Here is a 7,576-nt window from a genome sequence, read left to right on the forward strand (position 1 = left end):
TATTTCTTTAGTTAAGTTTTCTGCACTTACACTATATACTACGGTCACAAAGTTCATACGAGTGGCAAAAACAACGTAGCTTTAAAATACTAAGGTCAATTGGAGCCGTAAGGCAGACAAACTCGCAGAAGAGAAACAAAGCAAAGCTATCGTGACATTTAGAAGTATTGCAAGAAAGCAGCGCTACCTGCTTATATAACGAAATACAGCTAATCGAAAAGTGAGTGACGCCCATATAGGATGAAAAAAAAAACTTAAGGAATTAAAGAGAACATCCCCAACCTACCGCGCAAAAAAAAAATACTGCCATAATCGAGTGCAAAACATTACAGGAAACTGTAGAAAAAAGCCGTTTTTTTAGAATTAAGTTGATTATGACGCACGCAGATTCGGGCAATTCTGTATAAATGTGGAACAAGTATGGCACGTACATAAATCTACGTGCAGGGGCATTGTGCCCCCTTTACAATACTGGGGCTAGAGACGAACCCACGTGCTCATAATTATATGTATCAATACGCCTAAAGCCTGTGACGTAGCCAATTGAGGTATTCCCTTCTTCCTACCCCCCTCCCTCTTAAAATATGTTTCTCACTACGCCCCTGCCTAGCGCCCTAACTTACTTCTGTGCGCGCAAACTCACCTCCCGGCGAGAATAGCGTTTCAGAAATCGAAAAACATTGCTTCCAAATGTAGCTGAATATATTTCTTCAGTTGGATACATTCTTCAAAAGTTAGAGATTCATCTTTTAGATAAGTTCACAGCAGATGGGCCCCATGGAACGAACGAAATAAGGTAGACATGCGCTTATCTGCCTCGTTCCGTTGTGAACAGCGCAGTTTGCTAGAATCCGTACCAAATCGCCAAGCTTTAAACACTTGTTAGGCTAATGAGAAGTAATTATGAGAGCTCACTCGCTATAGGGGCGAAGCTCGCAAGAGCGGTGTAGAAGAAATGGCACACCTTTCCATGTCGACCCCGGCAACGCGCTGGCCAGAACGGCGTCTAATCCCGTATCGTGCGCACGAACACTGTCGACCAGACACTGAACAGCAACGGTGCACGCGCTTCAGTCCAGCGAAAGCAGCCGATATTTATCGGAGGCCCGATGAAATTCTCAAGACGAGACAGGTTTATCTCCGGTCGCTATGGCAACCGGAAATCCGCACCGCTGCTTTAGGCGAGTGAAAAACGGCCGAAAACTGATCGACAGCTTTGGTCAGGCGCGCCGAATTCATCACGAGACCGTCCGCCGTGGAATTCGGTTTCCCGTAGATGCGCCGATTGCGATAACATGAGAATATATCTTTTTGGTCCCGGTGCTTCGTTGAGGCTAGGAAAAAAAGTGCTGCCGCCATTACACTGACGGGCCCGTGTCGTACCTGCTTTTTCTGATCAAACCCGCTCGCGTATGTCCCGGCAAAGTAATTAGAATGGGAGGCAAAGTAATTAGAATGGGCAAAGTAATTAGAATGTTCCCCAAATCATGGTAAGATTACGAGAGACGCCCCGCTAGAGTGCTCCGAAAATTTCGCACTTCTATGGTATGATAACCACGATCACATCTGTGCACATGGGTATTAGATGTTTCCCTTGACGATGCTTCCGTCGGAAAACTCCCCATGGTCTCACACAGCTAGCTCGGGAGTCAAGGTAAGGATATTTGTTGGGTTTCAACGTGTCAAAACAATCATATCAGACACCGATGAGGACGCCTCCAGAAATTTCGGCAACCTGGAGTTTTTTAACGGGCACCTAAATGTAGGCACAGTAACTTCAGGGCATATAAATTCCGCAGAGCCGTATAAATCCCGCATAAATTTGGGCCCAACTACGGTGCACCTAAGCCCACACGCAGGAATGTTCTTTGCATTTCGCCCCCGTTAAAATACGTTTACCGGGAGATAAGTCTTACGCGCTACGCCTAACGCAATAACTTAAAGTGGTGGGCGGAACCTAACCTGTCAAGGAGAATAGCGTTTTCAGCATTGGGACATTATTACTTCGAAATGAGGTTAAAGATAATGGTTGGTTAGGATACTCTCCCAGAAGGCTACCGAGAATAGAACCTGCGAGAAAACTCACTTGTTAGCCGCGAAGCTCCCACAAGTGGTGTAGGCGAAGTTGTGGCAGCCTTCCATGTCGACGACGACGTAAGGCACATGCTGTTGAAATGGCGACTTGCACACACGGACGAGGTCGACGAGACAAAGTACAGGAACGGCGCACGCATTCCAGTATGTTGACGGCAGCCCATACCTATCGCAACCCTGACTTAAACCAGAGTCCTTCAATGCTTAAACTCTGCTTAAACTTTAAGGCGACAAAGGTTACATTGGCAGTAGCTATAGCAAGCGAATGCTGAAAATGCGAAATACACTCCGCTAACGTAGGCGAGCGAAGAACGAAGGAAACAGCCGTGTCCGACAGCTCCGGCTAGCAGTGCCGAGTTGTACACGTGACTGTCTGACGTGAATCCGGTTTTCCCTCAACGTGTTGATAACGATGGTTGCATGAGATGATATCTTTTCTGTGTCGGTGATTCGGCATGCTTACGTTAAAGAAGTGCTGGCCCCACTTAACCGATCGATGCTCGTCGTTCCTGTTTTTTTTTTTTTTTCTGGCCAAAGTCGCTCACGAAGGCCTTCATCAGAAGTATAAAATTGGAGGGAGTTGAAAAGGACGAACACGGTCACCCAATAGTTTGTAGGTTTCAGTGAAAACTACAAGTGACCTTTAAAATACGAACCTATATATGCTCAAAATGTGCTCTCAAAAATGTTTTGCAATACTGAAAAGTGCGTCGCATAGCGTTTAGCAATATGCAAGCATTGTTACCATGTTATTGTTTCGGACGATAGCGAAAAAGAAATGAACGATTATTTTGAAGCAATGTTTCGATCGATACCCGCTGTGACCCTGAGGTGGGACTATTCCTTCTAGTCAGGGTACCCTCAGGCTTCTACTGTCCTCTTGATTTTGGCGACGAGTTGTCGCTCGTCTCCCAGGTCCTCTAGTACGAGCTTGGCCTCCCACGTTTCGATGAGGGGGTTGTTGTTCATTTTTGGTGCATGGTTCACGTCCGGCTAGGGTTACATGCAGTGGCGTAACTAGGGGGGGGCAAGGGGGTACAAGTGCCCCGGGCGCCACTAGGGAGGGGGCGCCAAGCCGAGTCCTCGGGTTGGCGCCCCCTGGAAAGGTTGTCAATGTTTTTTTCCGTAAAACCGCCTGGAAGGGGGGAGGGGCGAGGTTGTAATGTACGACTGGAAGTGGGGATGGTGGTGAAGGAAAGGGTTGCCGCAATGGCTTTTGCATCGGGAAAAGGATCCTCTATTTTCATTTTGCTGCGCTACCTCCGTGCCTTCCCATGACCCTCGGCTAAGCTTTGTTTTGTGCTCCGCAGCACTGGGTTAGATGAGTTTCAGCGAACCCCACCAGCCTCCCAAACCACTTACTGAAAGCTTCCCTGAAACCAACCACGTACGTAAACAAAATAAAATAAAAAAGTTCGAATGCACCTTTTTTGAGTAAGAACAGAAAACTCCAACGAAATAGCCGATCGTCCAACGACTAATCGTCCACGCAGCGGCGGAAGGAAGGGCGAATATAATCCGTGACCTCGGCACCAAAGGCTAAACAAAGGCGTTTATTCGCAGAGTTCTCTGGAGGAAAGACGGAGAAAGCGTGACACGACGGCGACGTTTGTTGATTCCCTGCATCGCGGGCGCCAGCAAAGCAATAGAAGGGCGGGGGTCAACGTTTCCCACATGCCATCCACCGCCATGGGCAGGTTCATCCTTTGGCCCAAAGAACACGCACCTGCGAAAAAAGCGCAGAGCGTAGTGTACCCGACAGCATGTGCCGACTGCCCCGCTTCGTACGTTGGAGAAACCAAGAACTTCCCTGAAAGAATGCGGCCGCACAAGGATGACCTCCATCAATGGAACAGCGAACGGAGCGAAACGGCAGAACACTCCGACCAGTTTAACCCCCATACCAGACCCGAGGGCGCGGTGTCTAGCTGGTTGCTTTGTTTTGTACTCACCCTGCATTCCTTGGGATGCACAAATAGCGCGAAAGCTTAGGTACGAGAAACTTGGGCCTGGGAAGCGCCCGTGCCGTCAAGATTTTTGCAGTGTGGACTGGAAGAGAACAATGACGGGTAAGGGACTTCCGGAAGTTTGAATAAAAAAAGAAAAATACTATACAAAAACGCGGGCGTAGCTCATCGAAATCAGAACTGGTGGCCCTTGGCCTCCGAAATGGCCCGCCGCGCGCCAGTAGGCAATCGCGGAAGCCTACATTAGCGCTTTTAATGGGGGGGGGGGGGGGCTGTAGTAATAATTATTATTAATAATAATATTATTATTATTAATAATAATAATATTATTATTAATAGGAGCTGTAGTAATAATTATTATTAATAATAATATTATTATTATTAATAATAATAATAATAATAATAATAATATTATTATTATTATTATTATTAATAATAATAATAACAAACATTATCACGGGCATAATGAGGGGCGCGGAAATATATTTGCCCTGGGCGCCGTCCTATCTAGTTACGCCACTGGTTACATGTCTTGGTTTGCATGGCACTGGCATTCCAGGAGAAAACGTGCTAGGGTGCCCGTACGCTGCAGACAGGACACAAGTAGCCATGTGTCGTTCACTACAGGCCATATATTAATACTCCTTGTATATGCGTGTGGCTTTGCAGGCTTCTCCTGACCATGCTGTCTTCTTTAGTGAGGTATGGATGGAGTACGCCTATCGCTCCAGTTTGTAGTGTCATTCGGAAGAGAGCTTTAAAAAAATGGTTAATGCAGCACGCACTCTTGAATTGAAAAGAAATTTAAACACGCGATGTAAGGCCGGATAGAAGCCAAAACAGATAAGACTTGAAAATTTCAGCAGATCATATGTCATGGAGAAATGGGTGGCATGCGATTTTTATAGTCAGTCGACAGGTGAGTCGGCGTTCTAATAAAAGGTACATACGACAGGTAAATACCAACCAATCAAAAATATATTTCTCGAGAGAACTTTCGTTGGTCTTGAAATCTCCATCGTGATCTAGGCAGCCTGACTGGCTCCCTGAAGACTCCGATATTCCCCGAGTCAGACACTCCCAATAGACATGATCATCTTCGGTGATAATTATAGGATGCTTTAGTAATAATTCAGTGTTTTAGGGAGTTAGACGAGATGAGATCCAGCCGATTTAGGTGGAGCCTTGGTATTTGAGCGTAATGAACGGGAGTCTAGTATTGACCGACAACCAATGCTCATGTGGTGAACTTCAGCGGCCAGCCGCTGAATAGAGGTGGAGCCCCTCTTGAGCGTCCTCCTAGGTTTCGGCCAGGCATGATTAGGTCGTGGCCGAGAGCTGCGAAGGAGTCCGCCCAAAAGCAGCAATGAAATTGCAGTTCATCTCTGCCCAGTATTTCTGCTGCACACCTTCGAATCTATGCCTCAAGGTGGCAACATTTTGAAGGTGGTCCATAACAAAGGACCACTTCTGCTGTTCCGTCCCTGCATTGCGAGCTCCGAGAGAATTGATAGTAGTCACCCAGTTGTGGTGTAATCCTGAAAGCCATGGAAAAGCGGGTGTTCAAAGGCAACTCATGATGGCAGTACGGCTGCAGAAACTCTTTAGCCGGTCGACGCCATGAAGCCGAGTTGGTATGAATGCGCTCCGAAGGTATTACAGAGCTAACTGCGGCTCTCGGGTGGAGTCTTTTCATGGTATTGCAAGGCGGCTGAGGTCATCACGGCTTCAATTGTTTGCAGTTCTGGCAAGGCCGTTAGAAACAGCACAGAAGTCGATGCTGTCAAAGCATTGACCCCAACGAGGAGTCACACGATGGTGCAAAAAAGCAGTGTGGCACATTCGGGCGATTCGCACGCAGGTTGAGTGGTGATGTCCGAGGAGTAATCTTCGAGTGGTCCAGTCAAAGTGGCGGCGTCGTTGGCCAACGAAGCTTAAACAGAACCCTTGATTGGCTTAGACACGCACGGACTATTGAACGAGTGTTAGTCGCAGTGTGAAGTGTGAACGATATTTCCGGGGAACGGTAGCGCGTGAACTGTCGGCGCCTCTAGAGTAAGATTGCTCTTGAGCCACTGAGGGAGCCTGGACGCCAAATGCGGACAGCGTTCGCAGCACCAGGAGGTCATGCGGCTGCAAGGGCACGCACGAGGCATTTCTGATGTGTGCTCGGTGCGCTCGCATGTTGGCGTGTTTCTAGGTCGAGGAAGCGTGGGCATGGCCAGCCGGCATCTGCCGTAAGGCTTTGTTTATGACAACTGCAGCGCCAATCTAGAAGAACGAGTCACAAACAAAGCACCCGCTTCGTATGGCGCTATTACATTATATTCCTTCATCGTGCTCTTATGCTAGTTCACAGCGCAGCCTAAAAAGCGCGCCAGCACTTCGGCGGCGCTGTCATATCTGCACTAAATAAAACAAAGATATACAATTTATACCCGTATCAATAACTGATGCCTGTTATATGATGACAGAAAAACCTAAATCGCTAGGAAGTGTCCAAGCATAAAGTTTTAGAAAAGGAATTAAGTAAAAATAAAGCAAAGAAGTGTTCTATATCGTGAGACCGTGTGTGTTCTTAACACGGCTGGATGCGTAATTTTACAGAATATGCAGCGCCTCGTCTCTGGTATCAAGATTTCCGATTCATTGCCGGCAAAACGGGCCGCGCGCCGTGTTTGAGTGGCCACTCTCCTACACCTTTCAATTCATCTCACCTGAGGAGTGCTGCCGTCTACTGGCGAAATCGAACGCTAGTTAAGAACGCGGTATTGCCTGAAAGATAACAAAACACAGCTTGTTCATCTGTAAGCACATGCTTTCCGGCTTTATGTTGTAGGCCAAAAATATCTGCGATGCATTGGCGCTTTTTTTTTTATCGTCGCGGTAGTAGTCTAGATTAGGTAGGCGCTAGCCGGCTCAATTTCCAAGCTGGGGTTTGACTGGCTTCATTAGTAGTCCTGCGTTTTAATAACTGTGAATGAGCCTTCGCTCTAACGTAAATAACACACGTAGTTACAGTCAGTCGACAAACGATTTGCGTTCTCAAAAACGGCACATATGACAGGAAAATGTGAACCTATAAAAAGTTTATTTCCCGTAGAAATTTTCGTTTGTCTTCAGGTCTTCATTGTGATCTAGGCAGCCTGACTTGCTCCCTAAAACCTACGACATTCTCTGAATCAGACACTCCCAATCGGTATGGGCAACTCCGGTCATAACTATAACATTTGTTAGTAATAACGCAGCGTTCTAGAGAGTTAGACGAGATAGGATCCAGACTATTAAGCTGCAGCCTTGGTCTTCAATATTGACCGCCAACCAAAAGCTTATGTGGTGAACTGCAGCGCGCAGCAGCAGAATCCAGGTAGACACCCTCTTTAGGCTCATCCTCGGTTTGCGTCAGGCATGATTAGTCGTGGCAGATAACTGCGAAGGAGTCCGGTCAAAAGCAGCAACGAAATTGGAGCTTCTCTTCACTCAGTATTCTTGCCGTACACCTTGGTAACTATGCC

This window comes from Rhipicephalus microplus, chromosome 8 (assembly GCF_043290135.1).
Source record: "Rhipicephalus microplus isolate Deutch F79 chromosome 8, USDA_Rmic, whole genome shotgun sequence".
NCBI lineage: Eukaryota > Metazoa > Arthropoda > Arachnida > Ixodida > Ixodidae > Rhipicephalus > Rhipicephalus microplus.